Source organism: Phalacrocorax carbo, chromosome 8 (assembly GCF_963921805.1).
Source record: "Phalacrocorax carbo chromosome 8, bPhaCar2.1, whole genome shotgun sequence".
Lineage (NCBI taxonomy): Eukaryota > Metazoa > Chordata > Aves > Suliformes > Phalacrocoracidae > Phalacrocorax > Phalacrocorax carbo.
In genome coordinates this window covers 39871885-39894814 of record NC_087520.1, presented here as the reverse complement: position 1 = coordinate 39894814, position 22930 = coordinate 39871885, and the positions used below count along the sequence as shown (strand labels likewise).

Genomic DNA, 22930 nt, shown 5'->3' with positions numbered 1-22930 from the left:
TTACACATTTGGATTAGGAGCTCCAGGGAAATTTTTGCTATTGTAGTGAGGACATGTAAAGGTGACAAAGGTGACAGTCTCTTCTCTAGCCTCTGAAAACCCTGTATTATCTCTCTTTGAAGGAGATATCTTCATTTCCCAACTCTGAAGACCTTCCTCCTCACAGACTTCCTGTTTCCATGGATGTATTCTTGATGGCCGCAGGAGGAAGTGATCCCCTACGGTGGTTGTGAGGTGGCTGGAAGACCTTTCACTTTTCAGTACCCAGGAGACACCATGCCCATTCTCAGTCATCAAAGTGTTGCTTGATTTGGACTGGCGATACTGGAGTTTGGGTCTGGTGAACAGAATTCAGCCTCTCAAAAACATCAAGGCTTGCAGCCAGGACTGGCGGTAGCTGGTAGCTTATTTTCAAAAAGTTGAGTGTCTTTGCCTTTTTTTAGATCCCTGAACACCTGGCATTTTTTTTCTTCTTTCACTTTTCCTCGAGTTACGTGGTAGACCGTGTTGAAGCCAGTAGGGTTCAAAAGGTCTCTATTTAAATATGAATTACTTCTTTTTTGGGGGGGGGGGGGGGAAAGGAAGTTACTTGAGTTACTTGGTACAATCTGGTACAATCAAGTATCATGAAGGGAGAAAAAAAACAACCCTAAAGCTTTTGCACAAGCTTTCAGGGCTCAGAAGCTTCTGTTTTTTTCCCTGGGTATGTTGAACATCTTGAAAATAAACCAGCATGTTTCAAAAGAGAAGATAGATGTGTCTGTTCAAATAGGCATTGCGTTTGGAATTGGTGCCTCTGGTTGTTAAACAGAATCCTTGTTTAACATGCTCATTAAGAACTGTGACTTGCCACCAGTTTTATGAAGATCAAGTCATTTACTTTTAAAGTAAATTAAAGCAAATTTCTCTGTGGTGACAAGTCAATAAAACAATGGAAGGCTCAAGTTTTTCAATCACCCAACATCTGTTCCTTGTTTTCCTCTAGATGTAAATGCCCTAGCAATAGGTGAACAGAGTGAGAGCCAATAGCTGTAATGTTGGGATTTTTTTTTGTTTTTGGGGTTTTTTTTATGGTTGGTGGTGGGGGAGGGGGACAGTTCAAATAACACTGTAAGACCTGTCCATTTTTGGAAAGGGTAATTTTGTAGTTTCCTGTGGCAACACGTTCACAGCTCCATTGACATGGGAGCAGTGACAGGTAATGGCTCTGCTGCTGTATTTCATTGCTGGAAGCACAGTAAGCTCTTACAGAGTAGTGTAAGTGGTGAACCACTTCTCGGAAGCCCAGTCAGCGCAAACGAGATCCCAGTCTCTTGTCCGAGCCACCCGCACCACTAGCAAACACCTCTGAAGCAGAGGGTACTCGGATGCTCTCTGAGCCGCGGTGGGAACTAGGTTGTATAAAACCTCATTGAAACCACTTCCACATTGTACCCACGCTCAACCTGTTTGTCTTGAAACGTCGTCTCAGAGAGAAGCCAGCAGATGAAAAACAAGGTATTAGACCCATTTTACATTTCAATAAGTGCAGGACGCAAACTGCAATGTGTTTGTTTTAAGTGTTCTGGAGGGTTTGGCGTTTAGTGGTGTGAGAATTGGCTCCCTGCTGTGCGAAGCATTCGCATGTGGATTTGCGCTTCGTGGGAAATGCTGGCACAGTGGAAAAGAGAGGGGAAGGCTCTGCTGGGAAAGTAAGAGGGGGCTGGATATTATTCACTTGGGGCAGGAGTCTTCCTAATTCCTCTTAAGAGGGCAGTTTGTCTTGGACAGCATAGCATTGACTTTTGGAGTGGTTGAGGAGGACAGGAAGTCATTACTGGATGCACATGAAAATTAGAGAGCTCAGATCATTTTAGAGATATAAAAAAAGGTCAGTGAAAGTCCAGAGGCCTTTGCTGCTCAAACTATCCCACCCTTTGAAACGTGCTTTCTCTCAGACATATGTTTATGGACCCCATCTTCTAAGGTGTAGGTATGCCTTTTATCTTACAGTGTCTTCTTCTGAGTCCTCAGGTTCAAGACCTTTGGCGGGAGTGGTTTGCCCTCAGTCAAATCTTTACGGGGCCAGGAAATGGGCTGCTCTGCTTTATGGGAAACAAGTAATTAGGTCTCACCAAATTCAAGGTACCTGGATGTGGGGAGCAGGCAACTTCTCTTTTGTTAGTTCTTCTAGAAAAGGACTGAGAAATTCTTTGCATGCTTCTGTGATGCTACGCTAGATTTTAATATGCAGAAGTACATAGGTTCATTGAGCAATTCTGAAATCTTTATTTTGTCCAAAGGATGAGTAATATTGTAATCATATCCCCATATTTAAAAAAAAAACAAACCCAAAACAAAAAAAAAAACCACTATTTTTTTGATTTTGGATGATAAAAGAAATAGTAGCATTTAGTCCATCCCAATAATTTTTTTTTTTTTTTTGTAATTGCTGCCTATTTGCAGCTTAATAACTGAATACGGGAAGGTATAATTTTAAATAGCTTTGTCTGCTTTCTTCTTGTCCACATAAGGTGATGCTGCACTCAGTCAATGGAGGAGGTAGATGAATCATCCAGCCAAGATGCAGCTTTCTGGGGTGTGTTGCTCATGCAGAAAGGAGGTGATAGTGTTTGGATGTAGGGGTTCCTCCTAAATCCCTCTTTTCTGTAGTTTCGGTGGGCTCTGGATGGATCCTTTTCTTGCAACTGTCATCATAATGGTCAGGCTTGTGATATCCAGGGAACATATATCCAAAGGCAATGCACAGATGCATCTTTGCAGGAAAAGCGCTTCCTGGGCAGCGCTGACTCCCAGCTATTTGCAGTTGGTGCAGCAAACGAGCCCACTGCGGGACGGGTCATGAACCACTACAGGAACAGCGATGCTGCTCCTGCTGGGGACATCCCTGCAGCTTCTCGCACCAGGACCCTGGCAGCACTGAGGCCAGATCTTTTTAAGGAAGCTCATTTAAAATTGAAAGCCTTTATTTTATTTTTTGTCATGGTGGTTTTTAGATGCCAGGTAGAAACCAAGGGGATCAGGCCATCCAGAGCCAACTGCCTTCATTGTATTGATGATAAATTGAGACGAACTGCCAAGTGAAACACAGGTTGACCTTAATGGAGAGCTCTGTTTTCTGCCTGAGGCCAGGACTCCAGATCATTCCTGCTGTGAAATGGCCTCTGAGAGGTTTCTTGTGAGAAAGAAGGTCTCCCTAAGTTGTACAGCCAGAAGCACTGAGGTCTTCCTCCAAACCGACCAGAGACCTCTCGGCATTGGCAATAACTCTACATCCTCATGGTCCCCGTGGCCTTGTAAGAGCATCTTTGCTGGCGTTTGGTTAACAGCAAGGTGTTGCAGCAACAGCTGCCAGTTTTGTAGTCTTTATTGCCAGAGGTAGGGACATACATCCTCGGCTCTGACCCTGGCATCTCCATGTCACATTCCTCTATATCTCTGCTCACTCCTTACTTTCAGGGCTAGTTGTGTAGATAGAGGGAAGCTGCCTAAAGACCTCAGAGCTTCCCACTGCACGCTGCTCTTTCTGTTTCTCCTTTTAGGATCAAATCAATCTCTCACTAACCTCACTGGAAAAGCTTCTTCTGACTTTGATGGTGGTTGTCCTGAGCTGTTACCAAAAACATAGAAGAGGTGTCTTAAAGCATGAATGAATTTTCCTCAAAGGCAACCTCATTTTGTGAGTAGCTGAGCATCTCCTGCTTCATGAGAAGCACTCTCAATTTTTCTTGGGTTCAGTGGGAGCTTTGGTGCTCAGCTCCTCCTGGGAGGTGCTCAGGCTTGGGCAGGATGGGACCTTTCTATTTGGTGAACCATTCGCAGAGCTAATGCTGAAATAACATTCATGTAACTGTTTGAATTCCCATGTCATACAGTTTATCTAGAGACCTGCTCAGAGGTGAGTGTGAAATAATAATGCCTTGCTCTTCCTGGGTGCCTTTCATCTTTCCAAATATTTATTAATTAGCCCTCAAAACACCCCTGCGAGGCAGATAGGAGATGGATGGATACGGCTCCTTTCACGCACCAGTGGAACCAAGCAGCTGTCTGGCTGTATAAAACAGCACTGCCCGCAGTTTGGGGCAGATTAGGAAGTAGATAACAAACCTGTATCTTGTTGGGGGTGCAGAGAGAATTTAGCTAGGCAGAATTTAATTACCTCTGCTGGAGCTTGGCCAGTAAGTCAAGGCTTGCCTCCCTTCTTCCATTGCTTTCACTGTGGAGTCTGTAACTCCGTCAGGTTCTCGTCCCCTTTAAAGGGTGATCTTGCACCTTGGTCTGGCCTGAGTGGGTGTAAGGCTGGGAGTGGAGAACCCTTCCCGGGACTCTGCGCGTGTCTTGTTTACCCAGAGATTCACCCTGGTGCCTTTTATCCTGGCAAGCAAAGTTCTCTACCTTACACTGAGATTCCCTCTCTGGTATCCCTGGGGCAATCGGAGCTGCACAACACGAATTCCCTTTTGTTTGCTTTCACAGCATGTAATTCCAGAGCATAAAAATGTTGAAGCTAGAACTCAAATTTTACCTCTTTTGTGTTAATGCTTTTTATTAAATCTCCAGACTCTCTTTAAAGCTTCATAGAGAGCAATTTATTGTAAAGCTACACTTACTGTTATTTTATGTCCACTGTAATTGCTTGTTTCATCTAATTCAGATTATACCCATGTATAACAAAGGCTAGCCCAAGAGAGGAAGAGATTAATTATTAATCAAAAAAGTTCTGGAATTAAGATTTTAAACATACATACCAGATATATGTGTAATATTTAGAAATAGATCTGAAAGGACTTATGGAATGTGCTTTCATCAAATTTTGAAAAGAAAATGACCAGTACATCAAATCTTGAAAAGGAATTGACCAATAAATCAAATCTGGAAAAGGAAGTGACAGATGAATCAGGTCTAAAAAAGCTAACAACCAATATGTCAAATGCACGGTGTGCTTATTAAAGTAAGCAATTGCTTGTACGTGACTGAATCTGCATGCTACAATCATGCAATTAAATACTAGAAATCCTTCAGTAACAGATGCTATGTGCAGGTGTAGACACATGTGCCTTTATATATGTACACAAAGTAAACACACACGTCTCTGCAGTGTTTTGAGCCACGCTAACAGCTGAAGTTTCCTAGACGTACCTAGGATTTCAGTTTGAAATCTCTCCATTTCCATAGCTGCATGTTACTAGACCTGAACAGCTCATGATTCCAGCTCTTTCAAAAATGCTAATTGTTAGTATAGCCCAGATTTTAAAAATTATGAGACATGCCTTGTTCTGAAAGCTTTCTGCTTTTGTTTTCTGATTCTAATTGTACACTAGCAGCAATGCAAACTCCTTTGGCTAATTCAAAGGATTTTGATAGACAGCTTGGGCCCAGAGCATATTTTCAAGATCAAGACTATAAAAATCTCACTATGGAAAAATCATCATTTGCCTCACTGACTTTGATTTACATCTATGTTACAGAGCCATGAAATTTAAAATAAGATGACCTAAATTGTCCTATAATAATGTGGGCATGAACGGATACTCCTGGTGGCAGAGTTTCTCTGTCACTATACCAAATGAAATCTAGTTTTTAGTGCCAATCAGTTAGGCATCATTAACCCTTTAAGCATGTTATTAGCATTCTCACAAAGCTTTTCGTCATGTAACAAATGTTTTCAGACTAAACTTGTCGAGGTCAAAGAATCCAAGCCAGTAAGATTTAGGCTTTTTTGTCCTCTGCAATAATACTTATACACTCTCCATCACACCAAATATAAATTATTAGCAGTGGTTTTAAAAAGCTTTCAAAAATGTAGTATTTGAGTTGAAAAGCAGTCCTTTATAAGCTGTCCCCAACTTCTACTGGAAATATGTACTCCTCCCCCTCATCCCTTTTTTGCTGTATAGTAGAAAAATTGCTCTGTACATGCATCCTCCAGGATCCAGGAATGAAAATTGCTTTGCATTTGGTATTACATTATGATGCTCTCCATTCTGATTTTTTTTTTTCTCAGTTCATGTCAGGGTTTTTTTTGCAATAAGTGTATGTTTGAATTGAATTGAGGAGTAGCATATTAAAGAACTGGTTTTCATAGCTGTTTATGTCCTTTCATCCAAAGAAGTGTGAGAAAAGCAATCAAGCTTTCAGATTGACATGCTAAAGCAAGAACTATCAGAGAAAGCATCTTGCCGTTGGAGTGCTGAATATTTGCATACCTAGTTTGAATTAGTCCAGACTAAACCAAGGTATTTATAGAACTAGCTTCAGCCTGTGGTCAGGCCTGTAAAGAAGAACTGATTTAGTTTCAGGTAAAGTAATTATTAATCCGTTCCCCCCAGCTTTACGCCTCTGAGGGTGTCAAAATGTAGCATCTATAACCCTGACTCTGTGTATTATTCAGACTTTCCATCACTGTTTTTCAACAGATGGCATCTAGGTGACTTGCAGTCTTATGAGTGGGATTGATGATGTGAAATAGAGGAGCTTAAAAAGTAATTGCAGAGACAGGAGGAAAAATGAGAAATTAATATCACTGTAGGAAATGGAAAGCTGCCTCACATGGAAGTAAAATTCTCAATTGGTAGCTTTTACATCCAAAATGGTGTTTGATTTGTATTTATTGTGATATAACTAAAGCGATGTAGGCAGTGAGTGGTATTGTATTCAGTAATTTCTCTTGCAGGCATTTGGGATGAGCTTCCCATGAAAGAGAAGTGAGGAAGAAGCTGCATGGCTAGCTACTCCTCAGCTCACAGAGAGCGCCACATCCTTCAGCTAGGATTTGGGAAAGACATTGCTTGTGCAGCACAAGTAAAACATCCTGTGGTTTTTGGTTCTAAAGAGCTCACGTTAACATTTTGCTGATGAATCGACGTGGCCCATGAAACAACCTGGATTACTCACTGGGACACTCAACGTGAATGTGTGTGGATTCAGCCTGGGTAAACAGTCAGTTTTAAGGGAAGGATGAGAACTTAGAAAATCAAGAGTACAATTTACATGACTGGCTGGCAGGTATGTTCAAGTGCTGTCGATGAATCTAAGCAGTATTTATAATGGATTTACGCAGTGGTAATAATGCAAAGAGGAATTTTCTCTGTGAAAGGGGCAGTGGCAGTGGTAGCACGAGGGGTTGGCATCATGGGCCGCATCATCACCACTGCTGAAAATCAGCAGAAATAAGTCGCCACATTTTGCCTAGGACATAGTTTAAAGCACCACTTTCCTTCTTAGCTCTGAGGTGCCTATTCAGAGTGAATCCTGCATCATCAGTGACTAGAGATTTGTAGTCAACTCCAGGTAATTGGTGCTCAGAGTCCTACAGAAATTCCCGTGGGAATATGTTCACCCGTGCTTGCTGGATGTGTGCAGTGACGGTGCTGTGGCGCAGTGATGGTTTTGAAAGAAAGCATGGATATGATGGGTGATCTGCTCTTTCCAGTGCTAACTCTGCTGCTTTTGTGGACCAAAATCCCCATGTAAATAAAAACTTAAGTTGATCTCCAGCCCCTATGATTTCAGTGAGACTCAGCTATATGTGTCTAAGTATGGACTTAACGCTTCAATGAATCAGGATCTAAATTCACATCTTAGTAAGACTAATGCTCAAGAATGATGAGGTTATTTGCCTGTCCTAGTGGAATCCTTTTTGGCATAACACATTTTACAGCTATATGTAAATTCACAGTGGTGTACGAAATACTTTTCCCCATCATACACTGTCTTTGTCACTACCTTCTTCTAACCTTTATCTCAGTAGGAAAGAACACTTAGAAAAGCACACTTAGAAATGTGTGCTAAAAACTCACTGCCTGAAAACATAGAAATTGTTTTAACTAAACCTTTTTGAGGCTTAAGGAACTTCAAAAAGAAATTGGGAATCATAAAGAATTCTGAAGGTATTTCTGGGTTTTTTTTGTTGCTGTTTGAAAAATGAAAGTAATGGCTTTAAAATATGTGCACTGAAGAGACGAGGCTTTTGTTCTGACAGCTTGTACATCAAGTTTCAGCATGATGAGGTTTGAAATGGTGAAAGTTAGAATTTGATAAAACAAGCTTTTGGGGGTCCGTTCTCTAAAAGATTCCTGCATGCTGCATGAATTCAGAAAAAAAGTCATGGAAACGGAGTGGATTTTTTTAACTGTATGCGGCTGTTAAGAAAGTAAGAGTGCAAAATGTATTTTGAGATATTGTAATGGCAGGAATTTTACACTGATATTGTCACTGTTGAAATCAGCTTATTTGCTGCAGTTTTTTAGTATTCAGGCATAGGGACACATGTAATTTCAAGCCTTCCTCAGCACAGGAAAGAATGGTTTTGGAGTTTGATTAGTTTCTTTCTTGTTTTCTTCAGGTTTCCATTTCTGTACTCTTTCTGCATTTCTCAAACAGCATGGCAATACCTGAGAAAACTGAGAAGTTTTTTAAGTGGTTTTTGAAGTCTTCTGTGACGTTTAACATCACTGGGATGAAATACATTGCCATCATTAAGCAGAACAGAAAGATACTTTTCCCGTATTAGCTGTTATCATCCAGTCCCAGGGCTGGGGGCAGAGGGTCTGTGGGGCTCTGGCAGCAGCCAGAGAAGGAGATACGGGTTTGCATGATGTGAGCAATTCCTTGGGAAGAGGCAGAGCCTGAATGTGGCTGAGGAGAGTGTGCATGAGGCTTGAAAATTTAGGGCAGGTATTTCAAGAAGCGGAGCTGTGATGCTCAGCAGGAGCGCGGGGCTGGAGGGGGGACGGGGGGCAGCCCTGCTGTGAGTCAGGAAAACTTGTTTCTTCTGACTGGTGCTAATCACTTGGGTGGAACAAAGATCAGGGGATATCCCCCGTTGTCACCTTAGGCCTAGAAGAAGGTGGAAGGCGAATAAACCTGCTCTCCCATCTGGTGTGATCCAGTCTGATGGGTTGGGTCCTCCCCAAAGAGGGGAAGAGCAGAGCCTGAATTTCGGGGAGGAGAGGGAAGGGCCTGGAGATGTCAAGGTGATACCCATATTCCCTTCTTCTCAAAAAGCTTAGCATAACAAAATAGAGAAAGAAAATGCTCCAGCAGCAGGGAGTGAACGGCTGGAATTTCCTTAATATTAACTGAGCTTTAGGCAGCAAGCCTTAACGTGGAGAATTATTTTTAATTAATAGCTTTTCCCCTACTTTGGAGCTCAGCGGGAGGATCTTCTTTGCATTGCACAAGGAGGAGGGGAGATAGGAGCAGTCCTGGTTTTGTAACTGATAACTATTTCAGGCCAACTGCATTGCCTGGAATAACTTTGTATTCAGAAAAAGAACAAAATGTTACATCAAAAGATACCTCCTTCTGGTTCTTGGATTGAAATTGCTTCTCTAGATAAACCCAGAGCCTGGCCAGAAATGAGTTGATGGATTTTTAAGAGTCTTCTGGCCAAACTGTTCTCTCTTTCCCTCTCTTCCTCTCCCTCTCTCTCACCTCTGTGTTATCAGCACGACATTTGGCCCTACAAGGGGACCTTTCAGGGATGCTGAGCAGTCACGCTTCCGCCAGGGGCCAAGGGCACAGGGCTTGTGCCGGGGTCCTTTACCCAAACTAGCCTAGATCCAGATGGAAAAAGAGGCAGGAAGGTGTTGTGAATTTGTATTACTTTAACACAATGGGTTTGTTCAGAGACAGTTTTCAGGCAATAAATGGCTCCTTTGTGTTACTTCCCTCCCCGCGGTAGCTTTCGGAGCTGTATATGTGCATATCATTTTGCCTGTGTATTAACAAGCAGGAAGCCTTCCCAGCATCAGGCTCCCTCCTTCTCCTCCGCTCCCTCTCCTGCTCCCCACCTTCCAACACCCTCTGCCCCAGCACACAATTCAAACAAAATTAACAAAATAAGCAACAAGTTTATGGGGAAAAAAACCCCTTTCTTTCTGCTTCTCTTATTCCGAGGACTGTAAGAGGCTGTAGCGCATCTTTTTACGAGCGGCTTCATGGGAGTCGGGGCATTTGTTTGTTATACTGTGGCACTGTGAGAGGGTGATCGTCATGGACTATAAAGGAACGGGAAGTCTCACAGCCCCTCCAGCTCTGTAACACAGGAGCTTGCTCACACAGGAGAGAGGGATTTATAGCGTTGCCTTGTATTTTTTAACATATTTTGTCTGCCTTTTGTTTACAACCTAGTCCAACAGTTCTTGCTTTGTCCCCTGTCTCCCTCCCCTCCTATCTTAATTCTGCCTGTTCCTTTTGGTGTATTGGAGCCCCAACAGGGTCCAAAAATCTGTCAGTTTAGCTGGAGGAGCCGCACAGATAAAGGCTGAACTTTGAGGTGTGCACACCCCCCTTCAAGCACTATGTCTTGCCTAAGTAGAAGCAAGTGAGGGCTAAATAGCTGCTTTTCTAGGCTGTGGGGAAGGCAAGGAGAGGATGGAGCTGGGAAGGAGAGGAAAGTGTATGAAAAAGAGTGTGTTCCTTGTTATCAAACTTGTCAAGCTATTTTCCTTATGAGCTTCTGTTAAAGCCCAGTGTCTTTCTCTTATTTAAATAAGTATAATCTCTGAAGGAGTTTTGAGTTGCAGCTTTTCAAAGCAGTGGGGTGTAGTTCCATTTTATTAGCTGTCATTGAAGATCTGATGCAGTCATGTCGGAGGCTGCAAATGCCTTGATGCTGTCAAGCCAAAGCAGTTGTGAGGAAGGGTGGGTGCCTGCCGTTCCTGGCACTGCCTTCGGAGTCAGTGTCTTCCAGCTGCTGGGGCTCACGAGCAGCGTTTCCCAAATTTTGGCCTGGATTTGGTGGCATTCATGGGGTGACCATACCCTGGTGCGGTTAAACATTAGTAAGTGCAGAATTAGTGTTTATCAGCTGAAGAGGGAAGATTGCAAATGATGCAGGCATTGCCTTAATAATTAAGCAGCTTTTGGGAGACATTGTCTCTCTGTTGGCATTGGAGCCTTGTCCCCAGATCCCTTCCATTTGCTTTGATAAAACGGCATGGCATTGCATTGCTGACCACGGTTTGGCTTTGGTATTATCTGCTCCATTGAAACAACTCCCCAGAAGCTGCAGCAATGAGTTAACCATCTGGGGTCAAGAAGAGGACATTAAATATAATCAGCAGCTCTCTTAATCTTAGGGGGAGAATCCTCATTTGCTTGAATGTGTGTGCTGATCAAAGCATGATAGGAGCCGGGATGCCATACAGTAACAGCTATTTCCCAGGAAGGGTTTTTTTTTCCCCTCTTTAAGGGCAGAAAGAAAAAGCACCAGGAATTTTGAATTGTTGGAACTTTTCCTCTTGTGGTTCGACTAATGCAGTGTCTGGAATCAACTGCACCTGACCAGCGCTTATACATGATAACTATCAGCTAACATAATCTGAAGCCCTAGGAAAATAGGTTGTAGCACAGATGTAAGACACTGAAGGAAGACAGTAATTTTTTCCTGTAGATGGGAAATGCATATGTTGCCTCACTCACTTGTCATTACTGAAACTATAGGTAGGGACAAAAATAGAAACTACTGACAGCTTGATTTCTTCATGCTGGCACTGAGCTACAGCGGAGCTCTACAAGACCCTATAAATATGCAAGCGAAGGGAAATCCTACACAAGTGCTATCATACTGCTATAGGACTGAATAGAATTAGCTTTATTGCAACGAAACAGTATGGACAGAGTCTGCTTTTCAGAGCTTCCCTATCTCACGAACAATGTAAAATGTGAACCAAAGGCAGCTAATCTGGCCTGTTTACTGGGAACAGTTCCAAAATATATTGTTGGAAATGACTAGAAAAAGCTTTGCACTGCACAGCCCTTATGGTGCGGCCCTTTCTTCCTTTTAAAGTGAAATGTCCTTGCAGAAATTAAACACTAAAAACAAACAAAAAAAAAAAAAAGGAAAGGAAAGGATCACTGTGGCTTAAAGCACTTATTAAAATTTGTGGAGGATGCAGTGTGCATTGAAAACGCTCCCCCTCCCCCCAAACCTAAACCAACAAAAACAAGCCAACCCCATGAATAGCTCTTCCTAGCTTCCTGCACATTGAATATGTATGTTAAAGGACAAGGAGCCAAGATTCGCTCTGTTTTGCTTTGCTTGGAATATTTTTGCTCATTTGATATATGAAAGTCAGGGGCTATGCCAAGGAGAGGCTGGCAAGCTGGCCATCGCGGAGATTTCTGCTGATGGTTCACAGTGGTGTGCAGAAGCAATATGCATCCCACTGTGTAAACGATGCTTCCTGCACCTATGAGTAGGGTTCAAAAGGTTTGCACGGCAAGAAGAGAAAAAACTGCTGCTGGGGCTGTGAGCGGAATAGCTGGGGTGAAACAAGATTCAAGCAGAATTCAGGGAAAAGGAACCCCCAAAATTGGGAAGGACTCCTTAAGCACGGGCTCCTGGAAGTTTTCATCGTTATTCTTTTGTATTGTTCTTGACAGAAGATATTATTTGTGCCATCTCATGAGCCCTGCCAAGTATGTCTCCTCTCAAGAGGACTCTCTAATCCTCTTACTTTCATTCACGTCTCTAAAGCGGCTACATCTCCCTCATTTTTATAAGCTGCTGTTGTAAGTTTGCTTCGTGATTTAGCTGCTCTCACTTCTTTTTTTCAGAAGTGGCAGCTGATTGTGAGCTCTTTCTTCCTTGTTAGAAATGAGCAGTGTACACAACTACAGAGTAAACATTTCTATCTTCCTCCTGGTTCAAGCAAAAAACCTTGACCCCTGTGCCGGTAGAAGTGAAACGTTTCCAAAACACACAGGCGACTGGAGATGTGGCTGTGTTTAAATCCCTCCAATTTAAACAGTTATCCAGGAAACCATGACCAGGAGAAGATGTCTAGTCCCTGATGAGCGGTTTAACTCGGTAACAGTTTGGTGGCCGACTTGTAAGTTATTGTTTTATTGTCTGTACCATGGAGCACTTACCTCTTAATATGCACGATAATAAAAATCCCACAGAAGTTTAAATTAGAGTAAGGCTCAGGGATCAGGCTTAGCTGTGATCTGGGGTCATTGACTCTCATATCAAATCATGTCACCTTCATTAATAACTGAACCATTGACCCTGAAACTCAAGCAGCTTTCTTCTGATTTCCTAAAATCTGGAGATTTTATTCTGTCAGCTACAAACTCTTAATGGGCAGTGTGATTCCCACCGGCCAAGGATTTGAACCTGTCCTCCTCCCTGCTTCTCAGCTTTTCCGCTCTAAGCTGGTTCTTGGCTTTTTCCACATCAGCGTATTCTAACCCAAACTGTGTCACGTAGTCGGTGCCGTACGACTAGCACTGCGTGAGGCCAAGCGAGGGTGAGGAGCCGAGCAGGGCTCCTGCCTGCCCAGGGTGCAGGATGCTGGGTGAGGGGCTGCGTGTTACACCCGGACTTTTAAAAGGCACGAAGGCAGCATTGCTCCTATCTCTTTTTTTTTTTTGAAGAGGTGAACTTTTCTTCTCTTTTCAAGAGCTGACCTGTCTAAACTGGTCTGATTGCTGTCAGTATTCATGGCAGGGAGGACAGAGACAGACCCATTATTTCATTGTGCTGTCCCACGCACTGGACTCGCCTCCATCCCTCCCCCAAAATCTCTCCAGAGTAGCTAGAAGTGGAGAGAGCTGTGGTTTCATTTTCTGTTGTCTTGCCAAGTTAGAATGGGATTAAATGCTCTCAAGGTCTCTGGACTATCACTTTACCCAAAACATCCATCCCAAGCATTCAAAGAGGCATAGAGACTCTGCATAGCTATTTATTTTAAATGCCTGATTAAAATTTCATGAAAACAGGAAGTCAGGGGAAAAGAATAGATTGCAAGAACGACGAAATCCAGGGCTTTGTCATTTTTAGCTCAACAACACACAACAATGAAGAAAAAAACCCCAACACCCAGCACGTTCAATTGTAAGTAAGGGATATTTTCACAATCGGACTGAGGCCACTAATAGCATATTTTGTCATTGGCAGGGGAATTCATGAACTAAGAATGAAACCAATTTTTTTTGCTTAACTTAGGACACAATTTTGATTCTGTTTATAAATTGTCACCTTAAGGTAACCTAAAGCTGCTGTACTTAAACCCTGCAAACATGAAGATTTTTTTTTTGATACAGCAGCAATAAATATTGCAATACCACATCCTTAACAGTGCTGCAGCTCTTCTTCCTGGTATCTTTCTGGCTTTTCCATTCTTAAGCATATCTAATCATCAAAATAAATGGGGGGAGACACAAAAGACTGATTTTTCTGAATATCTACCATGTGCAAAAGATCTTCATGGTTTGTCTGTCTTCTAGGGAGTGTTTTTCTTGTACATAGCTCCTGTCTTTCTTTTACAAGGAAATATCCTCTTTGCTAAAACCAGATGAATCGGAAGCAATGTTTAGACAGACTGCATTACAAAAGAATTTAGAGTCCGTTGAAGTCTTCATGCCTTTGGGCAGCAGGGCCTCGATTACCTGGCTGCAGATGCCCCTCACCCATTTTCCAGTACCTTTGTCACCTTGAATACCCGTAGGTAGTCGCGGGGCACTCAGGGAACAGCAGTGTCCCAATCTGCGCTCCTGTACCAATCCCATCAAAAATGGATGTTAAAATTCTGTGTTAGGCTCTCGCTGCAAAGACAGCATATGTAGGGTTCTCAGCTAGGGCATCCGCTGGCTCCGGATATGGTATAATTATGATAGCTTAATGACAAAATAAGTTTTCACTTGCCAATGTCAAATTAATCCTGTCAGTATACACGTCACTGTGAGTGCATTGCTCAGTGTACCCTTACAATATGCATAATACCACGTCTCCTTGCTTCTGCTTCACATCATGTGGTCCTCTTGGTGCAGATGCTGCTCAGCCACTTAAAGAGCTGTAACACTACCAGGGGAAAGAAGAAAAAAAACCCACTTACGATATACTGGAATGAATATAATGAGCCTAAAACCTTGAAAGTCTTCCTTTGTATATCATTCTTGCTGCAAACAGTCACAGCCTTGTGGATGCCGCTATTATTTCAGGTGTAAAAATCATATTGAAATTTGATGGGAATTATTGCTAGAGTTAGATAATTGGCTGGCCAGGTCTATATATGAGCAGAGGTAGCAGGGAGCCCACAAATGACCTTTTCCCTTGTTAGATCAGTCCCTGGCCAGCTGGACATTTGGTATCCCGAGGTGAAGACTTTTTAAAATTATAGTTTCATGGCTTTGCCGCTTTACAGGACCACAGGTTCCCCTGTGTTAATTCATCGCATTGAAAAGAGGAAGAAAATTGGCTGCTGCAGAATGTCCCTTACGCTTTAAGAAAGCGCAGCAATAATCGCTGGGAGACTTTTGCAAAGCGAAATACCATGTGGCTCGGTCCACGCCTGCACACTCCAGTCGTCCCCGCTCCGTGCCAACATGTCACAGGTGCACACCACAAGGGACAATGCAGCAAATGTAATTGGGAGGCAGGTGGTGATAGCTTGGACACCGTAACACAGTCATCCCAAGGTGCACTTGTGCATCTGTTAGAAAGTGAAGTAAATTTTTTTTTTTTTAAATTCAGTTGGTTTAAGAGAGATTTGAGCCACAGGAAAACATTTCTGATCTAAATACAACAGGGAGAGTTACCAAAGATCCTCGGAGCCCAGGAATGATATGGAGTGGTGGCTGCTGAGCCCAGGGAAAAAGCGAGGGGTTGTTGGTTTGCATAGAAGTGAGTCAGGTGTTTTTAAGAAACTTGACAGGGCTTTTTACTCCTTTACTATTGCTATAATATCAGCGCACGCTTTTCCTTTTCAGATACCAGCCTTCTGTAATTGCATTAGCACGGCATGCCCTGGCCGGGCTGGTAACTCACATGTGCTCAACCTTCCCTGCATCTTTCCAAGAGTCAGAGCTGAGCCTCTCATTATGGGAACCTTTGTATTTCTGCTCTAAGTCCTAACAAATGGTGTTTATTCCCTCTCCAAAACAATGAAAGGACCCCAAATGCTTGTACTCTTGTAGGGAGCCTGAAAGCAAATCTTTCAGAACCAAACTGCAGCGATCTTTGGGGTGGAGTATAACAGCTATAGCACAGCATACAGAATCTGTCTATAGGAGAGGGCAGTTAGTGCCAATTCCGGGTGAAACTATGAGGAATGGGATTCGAATGAGCACACATGCAATGTTGTTGTCGGATGAAAGCGAACAGTACAGTACTGCAAAAATGCACATAGGTTTTAGTAGCCTTCGGTGGACAAAATCCTGCTTTTATATGAAGGATATGTAAACAAGATAAACAACATAAAAATATATCACATGGTTTGAATGCTGTATGCTTCGTAATCCCTGGGAAGGGATTTTCCCCGGCCGTTTCAGTTCCTAACTGTATGGCTCAACTCTCCTTCTAATCTGGAGTTGGGTCCTGCTGTAATCCGGAGTGATTTGCATGTGAGGCTGCGGGAGGGTCCCTTTGCTCCGTTCCCAGCTCCCAGCGGCTGCTGTAACCTCTCCCAGCGGTTTGCAGACTTTGTCCTCCCTCCCTCATTTCAGAGCGGCTCCTTGGCTGGCGGCATGGCCAGGTTAACAGCAAGTGTAAGGTTTTGATAACCCACGGCAAACGTTTTCTGTCTCCCAGAAGAGTGTCACGCTGGAAAACAATTTGCAGAAGACAGAAGCAGAGATCTGGTTTCATTTTTGGTACAGCTACTACAGTTTCAAGCTGTAAACCCTTATCAGTGGAGTCCTTGTATAGTTGCTCATCAGCAGAGATCCTGCGGGCGAATGCAGTATTATTGCTTCATCCCATGTGGCTTTTTTTATCAGTGCTGTTCTGTCTTCTAAACCTTCTGGAGACACTGTAATTGGGTACTTGGAGTGGCTTGGCTTCTTTTATAGCACAAGTTAAGTTTTTAGACTGGGCTTTGGAAATAAAATAAAATAATGTGAAATAAAAGAAAGTAAAAGAAAGTAAAGTAAAATAAAACTAAATTTTAAAAAGTATCAGTAGTTAGAAGAAAAGAAATAAATAATAGAAATAAGAAATGAAAAAATACTACTTTTATTTCTTGGAGTGATCTAGGACAGCTGATGGAGATTGACACCCTAAGTTACATGAATGTTTTAAACGTGTAAAGAATCCTTTATAAATTCAGCTCTGTTTGCTATGATACACTTTCCAAATTAGGATACTGCGGAGCAGATTGTGAAGCGATGATTTACATGACTTGAGGATTTTGCTCCCTGTGATTAAACACAATCGCACTTCCTTTGGTTCCCTTTAAAATACATATTTTAAAATGTATTTAAATGTATGTATAAATGCATTTAAAATACAGGTTATTTCAACAAGAGTAAAAATATCAGGCAAAAAGTGCACTATTGAGTGCTGTGTAAAGTACAGCTAAACATCTTTTGACTTGCAGCATTCTAAAGATGGAAATAAATGTTGAAATTACAACTAAGAAAAATATGCAATATACCATTTTTTTTCTGGCAGGAATGTGAAAACATGGAGTTTTGTTGGCTCGTTCTTCCTTCTGCAAAGGATTTAGTGTTGAGCTTCTACCTAGCTACATGATATACTGCAGTGAAATGCACAGAAATTCAGGATTAGATATGAGTTGTAACATCGAGTAAATTTTATGTTGAGAAATATAGAGCGTGCCAAACAGCTAGCTACACAGACAAAAGACTAACATGAATAGGTTAGAGAATTATTAGCCTCTAATAATAGATGATAGACTATATATCAAGTAATGACTACTTACTATCCTGCATCTATCTGTTACACAATGTCCTTTTTAATTACCTATCCTGCCGCCACGGAGGCCAGCAGCTGGTGCAAGAAATGCTGCAAAGCTCATGCCTTCTTCCCTTGGAAATATAAAAGGAAAATGGAAATATACTCCCAGTCTGTGCCCTTATAGTTGTTAGACGTGGGTTTCCCAGGAAAAAAAACATCTAAAGCATGTCTTTTTTGGACAGGAATTTTTAAGGGAGGTTGTCTCACTTAAATCTTTCTCAACATGCTTGGAGCTGGTGGAGAGCAAAACTCCACCAGTTGACCCCAACTGTGGCTCTTTGTTTTAGATTTTAATTCCTTCTGTTGCTTGTCTAGGTGAGGAGCAGATAAAAATAGCTTGTTAGATGAGGCTGTTGCTTTTAATTTTATTCATAATGAGCATTCACCATCCTTAATTCAATAGTGCAGTATAACAGGAGGGAGGGCAGGCTTTTTTAACCTCGTTTCCTAAGGAAATGAGGCATATAGCATCCCACCACCCACCCACCTGGACCCAGTCCTCTCCTAACAATGTGTGAGTGCTTTCCAAGTGGCTTTGAAAGGGGAAGGACACCTCAAACATCACGAAGCCCTCATGAAAATCAGAGTGCAAGAAAAATCTCCACGTTGGTGTCTGTGCCAGGGACCAGGTAAGTCCAGTCCTTATCCACACTGATGGCAGCCCACAGCCAGTCGCACCCCTTGCCTGCTGGGGAAGAGCAGGATCAAAGGAGCTGGGCGTCAGGTTTGCTGCTGGAGCTAGGCTTTAGGATGGGCAGCACAGGGCATAACCGGGGGAAACCTCTGCTCCTGCTCACAGTTTGTTTTCTGGCAGGAGCATAAATTCTGTGAACTTCATTTTGCACTAACTCTACCCAGTGTAATGTCAGTGCAGCAGCCTCCTCATTTTGGTGAAATCAGGGCAGAATGAGGAGCTGGCTTGCTTTCTGGGAGCTCAGCTGAAAGTTTGCTGCCGTGCCTTTGGACCTGCTGAGTTACAGGGGACCTTTCTCCTGCTGTGCCCCCAAAAGAGCAGCTCTCCTCCCTGCTGCCCTCCCTCCATCCGCTCCCACACCTACTGCTCTCAGAGCTGGCAGCGCATTAATAAAAAAATGTAAGTTTTATGGGACAAAGTAAATAAGGCAATTCATATATCATTCCTAAGACACGCAGAAAGGAGGCAGAGAAAAATAACCATCCGATATTTTATATGAGGGTATTTCCATGAGTCAGCTCATTTTCAGGTTTCTGGGCTTCCAGCTGCAAGCTCTGCTATGTTGGCTTATCTTCTTCTTGAGGCCTGGCATGTGCCAGAAGTAGCTTATAATTGGCTGTGTTTCCCCTTTGTAAATGGTAATAATAGAGCCTTTATCAGCAGAGAATGGCTAAAAATTTGGATGTCTTTAATTTCATCACAACTTGTAAATTTTTTCAGGCCTAATATTACACAAATAGATCTCAGAGCTCCTTGTTCTGGTTGCAGAGCTGACAACAGAGGGAATGATTTTTGTAGGTGGGATATTGAACTGCCCTTCAAATGCTCCCTAAGTGGTGGCCCTCGAGCTGAATTTATCCTTTAACCCTTATGGCATGGGTTTCGTTAACCCCTAGGCTTATGGAAAGTTGCAGTTGTTGCTGCTCAGCTTGGCTGAGAGAGGCTGGTGCATTTCTTGTGGCAGCCCTGGTGTTTATTACATGGCAAAAATGCGAGGTATTTTCAATGTATTTTAATTCACTTGAGGTTTTCAATGAACTCACCTCAGCCTTTTACACTCCTCCTGGGATGCTTCCTGTGGATTTCAAAATGACTAATTTTAACTGAGGGGAAAAAAAAAGGCAGCTCATTCAATGTGATTTCTAAAGACAACTATGCAAGCTTTATAGAAAATGAATTTTAAATTTGTACATGGTAGAAAAATTCAGTTGGTCACAGGCATAGGAACAGTGTCACAAGATTTATTTGGCCAGTAAGAACTTGAATTTTGAAGAGATTCTGTCAAGGTATTAAAAAAATTGTATGGAAATACATCACTTGGTGCATTCAAATCACAAATATGTTTGAGGGAAACTGCAATCTGCTCATAGATGTCCTGCGAAAAGATTTCACATGTGTTTAATATATTCTTTTTGGGGAATTAATTGTCCAGCAGCACTGACAAGCTTGGGGGATGGAGGAGTGGAATGGGAGCGATTTGCAGTTCTTAGTGGGAATTAGTGGCTTGACTATATTATAACAATCATAATTAAGCTTTGTACTTGAACAGTGCCTTTCCTTGGGGAATCTCAAAGGCACTCCGTCAAATTTATAGGAAAATCCCAGGGAAATAAGTGATTTCCCTACAGATCTGCAAAAATTCAGAGGCAGAGCTGCAACAGACCCCAGGTCTCCAGGCTCCTGGACGCTTGCTCTGGCTCGCAGCAGGAGCTGCCGTACTCCTCCATCACAGCCCAGGCAGGACTCGAGGGCTCTGAGCTTGCTGAGGCGCATCCTTGCAGGTGCTTTCGGCCACTGTGGGTGCAGGCGGGTGCTGGGAGTGGTGGGGGTGCCTCCCCCTCATGGCACTGCCTGCAAGGGCTGCGCAGGGGGGAAGCAAGGGTGCGGGCTTGGCGGGGTGGGGGGTGGTACAACAGAAGGCCGTTTCAGCAGCAGCCGGAGCTTAGATGAGCTGAAAATACCACTGGGAAAATACCCTTTGTCATTGTATAACCTTAGGGAAGTCCTGACTCCTCCAGAACTCAGTTTACCCATATGACAGCACTGCAGGAGGACTTGTGGAGGTGGATTTTTTTTATATGGAAGACATGAAAAATTGGGGAATCTTCTCTAGGAATGTAGGGTATTCCCATCATTTGAAGTTTTTCATCAAGGCTTCAGTACTTACCAGAAAAATATGATCTACTTTATCTCAAAATTTAGGGTTTGTGCAAGAAATGCACAGGGAAATGATTTGCCATAAAGGAGGAACTGATGAGGTGATCTCAGGGGTCTGTTCTGCTTAAAATCCCCAGACTTAAAAATCTGTGCAGTTTAATGTTCCTAACATGTCTTGAGATCGTCAGAGTCAAGGTCCCTTCGGACTCAATAGGATGAATTAACCCTCTTGAGTAAGCTGATTTGAACTTTGCGTGATAAGACAAGGAACATATTACATTATAGGTTTGTTTGTTCCCTTGGCTGGTTTCAACAGTTTGTAGAGCCTGGTGAAAACCCAAACAAATTCACTTGATTCCATAGACAGAATTGAGCTGACAGTAAATTCTTCATCTAAGTGCCTGCAGAGGATGACAAAGTGTTTAAAAGACAACTGGACTTATGTATTGAGCACGTTTAAAGTAAGCAGTAAAACCTTAAGCATTGATTTGGTGTTTTACTGGAACCAATAGAGAGATTTTAAAATAGTGGTTACATGCTGAAAAGCAGAGCTCCAGTGAAAATCCCTGTATTTGCGCTGAATAAATCCTCCCCCTCCTGGGAGCGAGCTGAGTTCGAAGGGGAGCAGAGTTATCAGCCTCTGTAGTTAGGTCCAGGCTGTGCGTTTGGCCTGACAGTAGGCAAAAGGGTGGTTTTGGGGGTGTGTGAAGGAGTCTGTCAAGAAGCAATGGGTAACGCTCCTCTGGACAGGAGCACATGGCATTTCAGAGGGAGCTGAGTGTGTTGCTGCCATGCAGAGAAATCCCTCCCCTCTGCCCCGGGACCAGGGGTCCTGGCGGCGGCATGGCGAGGGGCATTGCTCTCCCGCGGTGCTGCTGGCATCTCTGCAAGCCTCGGGGCAGAGGACCAAGGGTATCCCACCAGAACTGGGACAGTTGGCAATCCTCGTTCTTGTGCAGACTGTGTGAAATGCACACCATTCCCCAGAGCTTACAGGCACAGTTACAAACGAAGCAAAGATGGCAGGAATGACATTCCCTTGCTAATTATAGTGTGGTCCCATCTGTATATTTGGTGTTATGTCACCAACTCCAGCCTGCTTTTCTCTAGCAGGGAAATACTGCTGCAGGTCGAAGCTCAGTACAAAAGGCTCCAGACCTCTAGTAATCTTATAGTTAATTGTTTAACAGCGGCGAAACAGCCACCACTCTATTTTTAAGGGCTATTGGTTGGAAATCGGCGAGCATATTGGCTAAGGTGCTTTTGGGGTAACTCAGCAGTCCGTATTTAAAAAGCACTTGGGTGCGGATAAACATAACAGAGTACAGCGGCTGCATGTGTCATTGAGCCCCACCGGCTCTGTTGGTGACTTGTGCATAGCAGCAAAGCTGAGAGCCTGGATCCATCCTTCCCTCGTGGAGAAGCTGGGAGGGCAGCCAGCTCCCTGGCCATCAATGCTTCTCTTGTCCGCGGACTTTTTGGGCCAGTGGGAAGAGGTTGATGGGCTGTAGGATATATGTGTCACCCTCCAGAGGTTTTCTCAGAAGATATGAGGCCAGAAACCACCCTTCTGGAGCACCCCATGGGGTGTTTCCACTCAGTCCTCTTGAGGCTCTTACGAGTCCTTCTCAGAGCTCAGAATCAGTCCTGGAGTCCACATTCCTGCTTCTGCTGGTGGAGCTTCCTGGCTCCTGCTTATAAAATCAAGATATATGGTTGTGATTTAAGACCTTAAATTTGCTCATGTAAGGTGTCATGAGTCCCCCTGGAGGAGCCCATGGGGTGCTTCATTCTTGCACGTTGTACTTGTGAGCTGTATCGCTCAGCCTCGTGCTAAATCATATAGGACTGAGATTTTTAATTAGGGTAGAGATGGGAGCCTCCGAATCTCATGTGATTAGAGAGTTCTCATAACTTTTACATTTATTATAAAGTCCAATTAGCATATTTCTTACTTTAATGTCTGTATTGCCATGTTCAGTGTTGGAAATCCAAAAATAAGAGGACTTTGCTGAAACTTGAAAGCAGTGAAGTGAAAATAGACCAGAAACAGGAGTAAAAATGGGTGTTGATAATTTAATCCACTGTTTTGGTGGAAAACAATGAACAAAACATAGACAAAATAAAGGAACACCATAAATAATGACAAGGAAACTAAAATCTGAAACCATCCACCTTACTGGTTGTAACAGAGGTAAAAGGTATTTTAAATAAATGAGTTACCTGAGGTTTTAAGCCACCCCAAGAGCCGGCTTATATGAGGAGGCACAGAAGCACCATGCAAGGATGCATTGCTCAGGATTTGCACCTGGACCTGTCCCCTAAGCTTAAAGCCCCTCTCTGCCTGGTGGTGTACTGATTCATCACACAGG

General features: G+C 43.1%; 1 protein-coding gene across 6 annotated transcripts in view; it reads left to right on the top strand.

The window, feature by feature from the left end:
* The window catches only part of MAF (MAF bZIP transcription factor), a 191326-nt gene that overhangs the window by 25700 nt on the left and 142696 nt on the right, over window positions 1-22930 (top strand). The window lies entirely within an intron of this gene.